The sequence below is a fragment of the Schistocerca americana genome, chromosome 6 (genome assembly GCF_021461395.2).
Source record: "Schistocerca americana isolate TAMUIC-IGC-003095 chromosome 6, iqSchAmer2.1, whole genome shotgun sequence".
Classification (NCBI taxonomy): domain Eukaryota; kingdom Metazoa; phylum Arthropoda; class Insecta; order Orthoptera; family Acrididae; genus Schistocerca; species Schistocerca americana.
The window spans coordinates 200946235-200956295 of NC_060124.1; positions in this window are offsets into that span (position 1 = coordinate 200946235).

Consider the following 10061-nt stretch of genomic DNA (forward strand, 5'->3'; position numbering starts at 1 on the left):
AAAAAATATGGGCCAACGATAAACGATGCCGTCGATCCGCACCACATAGTCGCCTTTGCAGTATGAAATGCTGCCAGTTGATGGACTTTCGGATTTTATGTTCCACTGCTATTCATTGTCCACTTCCATGCAAACAAGCAGTTCCAGAGCGGACGCTTGTTTTGTTGGCAGATGAGCAGGAAGGAGTTCCCGAACATGGGTGATTTTCTATGGACAGTAATGCAGATGCTTTGTAGAATTTTATACACCCTGCTCGCAAGGATGTCCATCGCTGGGGCAGTTCGCCGTTCACTAGATGCTTGTACACCACCGCTCAACCCTTCCTGCAGCTCTGTGGCCACATCTTTGACACAAGCCCGATCTGTTGTTATCGTTCCTCTGCGACACTGCACTTCAATAGAATCTGTCTTTTGGAATTTTGTAATCATTTTCTCCGGACCCTTAGCATACATCGGAACAATGGCTTTCTTTGATACGCTTGAACGTCCGGTACGTCTTCAGAGCTGCTGGCGCACAGTCCCAACTAAGATGTTTTGGTGATCTAGAATAGCAGTGTGCATACAAAACAGACGCTGGTTGATTGTCACAATACAAAATTACGATTTAAGGTCACTGATCACAGATCAAAGATATAAAACCACGTATGGAACCAGCCGGACGCCAACTCTGTCAAAGTGTCAGTATCTACGATTTCAAGGGATAATTATAACAGCTGTGGGCCATCTTGCCCCAGGCGAGTATTCAAGGGCTTTAAGACACCGTTTCCCACACTGTCAAAGCATACATCCAGGCCAGAGGAGATGTAATTTCATACTGGTAAATGGGGTTGTAGGTACAAGTTCTTTTAGATTTAACTCGATTTTGTAATCACTAATATAACATCACACAGACTCTCAACCCGAAGAAGTTTAATTACGTTTTACCCTCTTTTCAGGGTGCTTCAGATTTTTTGTGCGGCAATGCAGTTGATGAGTTTTGGTTTTTAACATCAAAATAAATGATTATGGCTGAAGTAGAGAGATTACAAAATATAGATTGGCAATAGCAAAAAAAGAATACCTGAAAAAGAGGAATTTTTTATCATCTAACATAAATTTAATGAGTAGGATGTTTATTCAGAAGGTACTCGTCTATAGAGCAGCTTTACGAAAGCCAAACTTCGAAGATGAGTAGCCCAGTGAAGAAGAGAATAGAACCTGGTAAAGTATTGTGCCACAGCAGAATGTAGAAAATTAAATGGGCAGTTCGAATGACTAGTGAGGATATACTGAATCGAATTGAGGAAAAATGGATACTGTAACAGAACTTCCCAAAAGAATTCTAGAGGAAGAGCCGAGTTTGAATATAGTATGTAGGCTCTCGTGCAGATGTGGCCGAGATTTCGGCTCGCGGGCCATGCCTAGACCAGAGCGCCTGAGGGCTCAGCCTCGCTCACATTTCTGCCACCGCCACACCAGAATGCCTGAGCGCGAAGATGGGGAAGAGGGGAAAATAGCGAACGCGTCACATTTAAATGGCAGTATTGTCGTACTGCCCATGGATTTAGTATATCACATTTCTCAGGAACATAGATTGGAGTGCTGGAGGCGTAATATATTCCTTATCTGATACAAACTGCGGGCATACGGACACACGCAGACAATTTCACAGAGTGTCGTACTCAAGCTGCCATGTAATCGTGACTTATTTAGTTTCACAAGCAAAAACAGGTCTTCCACGTAGATATATCGATCGAAATATTGTAGCACTTTTGCATCCTCATTATGGAGACTAGGAAAATCTACCTGAGAAAATCAATTTACATGTTCTGGATAGTTTTAACGGAAAAATATTTGTGCATAAAACTGGATTACCTTGCAGGCCAGTCAGTTAGGCCTACATCTGCACATGCATAGGGCCGCTTTCAACTGAAACGGTAAATATTCTTCAAAACAGCTCGAAAACATGTGTAAGACTGACGGTGTCCTCAAAACCTTCATAAAACTATCGGAATTCTTGCAAGGGGACAATGAATTCTTCAAACCTCGCTCTTTGTTTAACGGCAGCGAGTTTAGGGAACTAGATTGTCTTTGTGAGAATGTGAGCCTTCTACAACGCGATTTTCTTTTTAACTGCAATCCCATCAAATCAGAGAGGAGATACCTTCCAATGTCATCCAAGTGCACTTAAAATGCGAAAACTGCAATCCATTTTGGATATTCTAATTTTCGTTCTTGCACTTCTTTTTCCCTCAAAAGTTCAACAACTGTGCGATTTAAATCGAAATATCGTTACAGGTATGCTTCTTAACTTTAAAAAACGCATTTTTGCAGTAATATTTCAAGTCTCCATACTCTTCTTTCATTTCCACTCAAAACTGTTTCAAGTGGAAATGAAATAATAGGGTAGACTTCAGGAATTCTAATGTTCGTATCACCAATTCCTTCCAGTGCTCTATGCCCGCAAATTTAGCACAAAGTGCCTCTTGATGTAGAGAACAATGGATCCCATCCGTCGATCGTTGTAATTTTTCCTCTTTCATTGTCATCTAAAAGTTTAAATTCTTACTGTATGGTACTATACTTCGTTTCGTAGCAAATAAGCAGTACCTGTCACTAATGCGAATTGAGAATTCTCATCCCCCTCTTCTGTCATTCCCATTCATTTTAAAGGATTGTGGTCATAGATCGCTAGGCTGCCTCCTTTTCTGCAAACAGCTGCCGGACTTGTGAATGCCTTTCACGCCACGAACAGATAGCGAAGGTTCAATAGCGCTGACACCGGGTTTCTGCAGAACTCAGAGAGTTGTGCTGACGACAAAATGCCGCACCACAATACTAACAAAATGTTTCAGAGCTCCGGCTACTTCCGAGGAGGACCGAACAAAGCCGAGTGACAGGCCGTGCGTTCGCCCGCCCGCCTCCCACACACGCTGCACGCGTGATGTCCGGAACGCCGTGGATGGCCCTTCGCTAGTGGATGTAGGTTGCGGCAGCTACATGGAGATGATAGCGTTCGCACAGGATAGACTAGCGTGGAGAATGCATCAAACAAGTGTCAGACTGCAGAAAACATCATCAATCCCTTTATAACGTGATGTACCAGGGTTGTCCTGAAAGTAATGCACCGCATTTTTTTTTCTTTCGACAATTCTTTATTGAATATAATGTGAATTACACACACGAAAGAATGGTGTTTTATCTACACACCATATTTTTCCGCGTAATCTCCATCCCGTTCTACAGCCTTCCTCCAGGCCGAAACAGCGGCGTGTGTGCCCTGCAAGTATCAGTCCTTGTCCTGGTGGCGCAGCCAGTGCTTCACTGTGTAAATCACTTCCCCGTCGTCCTCAAAATATCTTCCACGAATGGCATCCTTTAATGGCCCAAACAAGTGGAAGTTTGAGGGGCTAGGTTAGGGCTGTAGGGTGTGTAGTGGAACAGACTCCTCCCCACTGACGCAAATGACGAAAAAGGAAATTTTTTTTTATTCAAATCAAATTACGCAATTAATTATTTAAATTATCATTTTTGTAAATTAATATTAAAATAAGTAAATAAATTTTCTTGTAAACGCGCTCTTTGGTCGGAAGCAGCGAAGACAAGGCATTGCTATCTCTGACCAAAGAGGTGCGGTAGCGTTGATGGACGTCCGCCAGTCGAGAGCGGCAGCAGTTGCAATTAGGATCTCTTCCTGTGATAACACGTAGAGCAGTTCATAGGAACAGTGCAAGTGACTGATGTATTCTTGTAAATGATATTGACCAGTTTGAAGATTCAATAATGTCAGATTTCATTGCAACTCAATTTCGTATGGTCGTAAATAAGTACAAGCAATAAATGAATATGAAAAACAGCAAGATCAAGAGTTAGAAAAAATCATTTCCATACCTACCTACTTCAAGAATCGGAGGGAGAAAATCAACGGAGACAATAGCCTGACCAGCAGCTATCAAGAGAAAACGAAGATCTACACAGCCTACTGTAAAATTAGGTAAAAAGGGATTCTAAAAGCAAATTCACTCTGTTAAATCTCAAAAACTACCCAAGGTTGTTATTTCTGTAGTAAATTGACCCATATTGTCTGATACGGTAGTGAAAAGTTACACTCTCAATACTTCATTAAAAACACTTTCTTTTGGCGACTTAGAAAACTTTAATAGAAATTTGTTCACATAGAAATAAATTTTCTTTTGGCAATTTTACTTCGGATCGAAAATCAGGCGTAGTCTCATTCACGAGTTCCTATCCCCCTAAACTTTAAAAAATAAACTACCTACCAAAAAACCAAATTTACTACAGAATTGACAGGACACGAATATGAGAATGTGTAAAATTTTATAAAAATTGTATACTTAAAGAAAGTATTTATTGATTCTGTCTTTGTCATTGTTAACATAACGTCAATTTCTGTTACATGTAACAACTTCAAAATGGAGTGCAACATTTATGGATGAGCGATGCACATAATATAAAAGGAAAATTGGCAATATATTAAAAAAGGAGACGGAAAAAACGGTGAAAGCAGTACATAAGTGCATTCTTATCAGCAAACAATCAGAAGACACCAATGGTGAGTGATAAAATGCAAATTCATACTGCTTCTTTACGCAAGTCGTAACATCTTGTAGTTCATACTTTGCCACCTATATCTATCGCTTACGCTGCTATTGTGTGGTTGGAGAATGCGTGTGACGTAAGCCGAATTGTCAAAGAGCATTGTCTTTACGTACCCAGTGTTAGAGCACGCTTGGATGAATACGCGAGTGCAGTGAAGTTTTGTAACACCTACATTCACATTTTTGACAAATTTGAAAGTGAAAAACACCTTTTGTAGTGCAAAATTTGTGTATTCGCAAAAAATCTTAACATCAATAATGTCGCAATTGTCGAGTAACGATTCGGAAGCCATGTTGCGCACTAGAGGTGACGTCACAAGCCACGTCAACGAACGTGTTGCTATGGACACAGCTGACCTACATGTAAACAACATGACAGACGCGACAGTCAATATTACTGATTTTGACATACAAAGTATGGAAGTGTGTAGTGTTGACAAAGATACGCAACCGATTAACACAGCTTCGGACACGTTAAGTTCTGGTAGTAGCCGTAACGGGCTTGGCCCAGAAACTTACGGTAGTTCCAACACAATAAGGAAAATAATTTACGTACCGAACAGAGATCAAACACAAACACAAATTTCGAGTACATGTGAATTGCAGAACACACAACCTGTAACTTCACAACCCGACACAACACATTCTGCACAGCAATTCGGCGATGTAGCAGGAAATGGAGCGTTTGCGGCCTTGCTCACTTTCCTAGGAGACAGACTCGCACAGATCACACAAAAGATAGACGAATCGAGCGAGAAAACTAGGTATGACTTAACACAGAAAATGGATGAAACGAATAGGAACTTAACACGGTTAAATCAGAAGGTAGAAGAATCAAAGAGGGAAGACGAAGTACAGATCCTCACAGTGCAGTTAAAACACCTCACTGTGGAGCATAATGAATTTAAGAACCAATTAGGTACACTACATCAACAACAAGAACAATTACAGTCATCACAGAACAAACTGATTACTGACGTAGGAAACATGAAAACCGAAGTAAACAGTATACAGGAGAACTACGGAAACATTCCAACAGAGGTTACAGAACTGTATGATCGAATAGGATCACTAGAATTAGAGCAAAAACAGATCAAGGAAGATCTAAGCTTAGAAAAGGACAGTCTAGAAGGCACTACAATGGCACAAAAGGTGGTGCATGAATACGGCACATGCCTTACAGGTTTCGAAAGACATCTAGCTGAAAAGGAGACAGAAATGGTTGACAGAGTAACGAAACAGGTTAAGACTGCCCTAGAGCAAACCAAACAAACATCTGTAGAGACAAACACACAAACAGAAACACCTAGGACCGTCACTACTGACACTGCTATAAGCAAACCACCAAGCATTGAATTTGCTAATGAAAAGAGTATTGTACGAGTACAAGATCAGGTACAGCAACGGTACACACCACAAGCGAAAGATAGAACTTCACCAGCTGTTAGCTGTTTACACAACATGCCGTCCAGTAGCAATTATACACCGCATTGCTCGTGTAGTCATTCATCAACACCACATGCAATTTTCATAGACAAAAGCTTACTGAAGTACAGGCAGTTCCAGGTATTTTCTGCGGAAAATAAAAAAGTTCACCCTGTTTTCTTCCTCAAATCATTCAAAAACATTTTGCCACAGTATTGGAGTGAGGAGCAGAAAATACAGTATGTCATTGGGTGCATACAAGGAGAAGCTGCCCTATGGGCGAATGAAATTGCAGAATACTGCCACACCTATTCAGATTTCGAAAATGCATTCCTAGGCAAATTTTGGTCCCAGGGAATTCAGGAACTATTGCGGAAAGAGGTATTCCACCCTGAACCATTCAATCCAAAAAGCCGAGGATTACGTAAATATTTCGAAAAATATCTAAATAAAACTCGATATTGGGATGAAGCCATATCTTATGTTGATGTTTTGGAAATTCTTAAAGAGATGTTACCAATCCCGATCAGAGAAAGACTCGCCACAGTACCGGCAGATAATGTTGACTTTTTTCTATCAGTACTGGACACCTTTGACCTGATTCACGAGGACGGTCAAAGGCAGAACAGCAATAACAGTAACCGCAACGGAAATAACCGTAACGGTAATTACAATCACAATAATAATAATACACCCGGCGGGCAAATACAACAACTTAACTACCCGCGGGGGCAAATGGTCAAACATATGGAAAGAAACCGTGGAACCGCAGGGAAAACAGATACAATCCCGGGTATCAAAACGGCAGAAATAGGAACGGGGGCAGATTTCAGCCAAATCCACAATGGAAAAATAATAACACACAGAACAATAACAGAAACAACAACACTTTCGGAAGAAACAGGCGAGCCACATAGCCAGCAACTGGCAATGCGTGGCAAGCGCAAACGCCAAGTGTAAATATTATTGAATTGAATGACAACAACACAGCCAGTACACCCGTACTAGCTAACGGCAGCGTTGCCAACACCGAGGAAAACAGCACGCGACACTGCTCACCCCTGCAGCAGTAGTCGACAGCGGAGTAGGGGGCAATAACACGAAAACAATAAACCTTATCAGATATGACATAGACACGGAGATGGAGGAAGATTTGTGTTTTGATGGAACAATTTGTATACACCGACAAGAATATGAGGTACAAGCGTTGGTTGAAAGGACACTAGAAGGCGTACCTGTGAAAATTGTTATTCACACAGGCGCATCCGTGAATGTAATGCCAACCAGCTTGTTCGAACAGATTAACAAGACAACAGTATTGCCTACCTTTCCAATGCAGAATTGCAAAATATTAAGTGCTACGGGGAATAAGTCAAAGGGAGTTAAAATACAAACACTAGCACCTGTTACACTGGCGAACATAGAAATAAAACGCTCATTTTTAGTAGTTGAAAAGCTCATAGTAAACTGTATCCTAGGAATGGAATTTTTCAGACAACATCAAGTTACACTGAACATAGCGATAGGTAACTGCACATTTCAGTTTGAGGGGAAGGTATTTTCTGTGGACATGATAAGAACACCTGCAATGCATAGTAGATATTGTCATTTGGTTACTCTCGAGCTAACACTACCCAAAATTCTACTTACAAATCAACAGCAACACTATCCTGGAGGTGACACAGAACATGTGAGCACACAAGAAATTATAGAGAAGGTACATGAGTGCAACAGCTTAACACCTGAGCAACAACGTGAACTTTGTGATGTACTGTGTACACATAAACAAATATTTAGTAAAAGACCAGGAGTAGTGAAGGATTACGTGTACAGAATGAACGTTAAACCACATGAAACCTTTTGCCATTCTTCTTACGCTATACCATTGGCCAAGAGGGAGGCAGTAAACAAAGAGATAGAACGAATGCTGAAATGGAAAATTATAGAGCCATCTCAGTCACCTTACTGGAGTCCCCTCTTGCCAGTTACCAAATCTGACGGTACAGTAAGACTTGTTTTGGATGCTAGAGCCATCAATAAAATTATTATCCCAGTAAGAACAAAACCAGGTAAGTTGGACGAGCAACTACTAATGCTTTATGGTGTAAAATTTCTATCAACTATCGATCTGAAAGCATCGTACTGGCAAATAGTAATGCATGTAGATAGCCGTAAATACACAGCATTTGTATGTGATGGGAGAAGCTATCAATTTTGTGTGGTACCTTTTGGCCTGAGTGTCAGCGCAGGAGTATTTATAGCAGCCTTGGATCAAGTACTTGGGCCTGAATTACGTAGTCGTATAACAGTATATGTAGATGATTTACTCATTGCTACAGCCACTTGAAGAGAACATTTAAATTTACTAAACAAAGTGTTAACAAAATTTTCAGAGAATGGAGTTACTGTAAATCTTAAAAAGTCGAACTTTGACAGGCAGGAAGTGGAATTTTTGGGCCACATCATTTCTGAGGAAGGAATAAGACCAGAAACAAGTAAAATAGATGCAATCAGGAATTGTCCTACTCTTCATCAAAGAAACAGCTTAAGGCGTTTCTAGGATTAGCATCATTCTTTAGGAAGTTTATGCCACACCAAATTTTAAATAGTGAAGCTCTGTTAAAAACCTATTGAGAAAAAACAACACATGGATTTGGACACAGGAATGTCAGAAAGATTTTGATGCTATCAAACAAGCTTTAGTAAATGCAGACTTATTACATCACCCAGATATGACACAGGATTTCTGTTTATCCACTGATGCAAGTTTTCAAGGCCTTGGTGCTACCTTGTTTCAGATACGTTTAATGGACAACACACCAACTGCATGTATTATAAGCTTTGCTAGCAGGACATTAACTGAATGTGAAAGGTCATACTCAGTCACTGAATTAGAAGCACTAGCTGTTGTATGGGCATTCAGGAAATTTAGATACTATCTGTGGGGTAATCGCACTAAAGTCTTTTGTGACCACCAAGCTTTATCATTTCTATTGACATGCAGACTATTACATGCCAGGTTAGCTCGTTGGTGTCTTTACCTGCAAGAATTTCAATTCTAAATAGTCCATATGGATGGAAAGCAAAACGTTATAGCTGATACTTTGTTGAGGTTACCTCAAAATTTAACAGAATTTACAGAACTTACAGAACAGACAACAGACTTTAGAATCCTATTAATGTATGATGGTACTTACAGACCATATTATCTAAAACTTTGCAAAAATATGAAATTCCTGCAAGAGAAAGACCCACGATGGAAGTCAGTAAAAGAACAACTAATTAAGGGAGAGAACAACAAGATCTCTACACACTGCTGTTTATCTGAAGGAGTTTTGTTTTATAGGCGTACACCCACTTCAAGGCATTGGTGTGTATGCATACCTGAAGACTCTGTGGAGAACTTTATACAATACACTCTTCGGGTTTGGGGGCACTATGGTGTTTCCAAATGCATGAGTAAGATATCCACTTATTGCTACTTTCCAAACATGCATAGGCGCATTCAACAAGTACTTAGATATTGCACCATTTGTCAAAAGGTAAAACACGACAACAAGGACACAAGAACAGAGTTACGTCCTATAATACCAGAGAGGCCTTTATCAATAGTAGCTTTAGATGCTGCAGGACCCTTACCCACATCAAAAGGAGGAACTAAATACGTGATTGCATTATATGATGTATACACAAAATATTTGAAATTGTTTGCCACAAAAACTGTTACCTCACAACCCATCATTAAGAGAATCAAAGAAGATTACATTACACGAGTGGGAAAACCACAGGCAATTCTTACTGATAACGCAACAACTTTCATGAGCCACAGATGGAAGAGTTTTATGACAGAACAAGACATAAGACACTACTCATTTCACGATTTCACCCAGAAGCAAATCCGGTGGAACGGGTATTCAAAGAATGGAACAGGTTCATCAGAACATACATCCCACATAAACAGACTAAATGGTTAGAATACCTTACACCATTTGAAGAAATTTTTAACAATCTACCACACACATCTACAGGCTATTGTTAC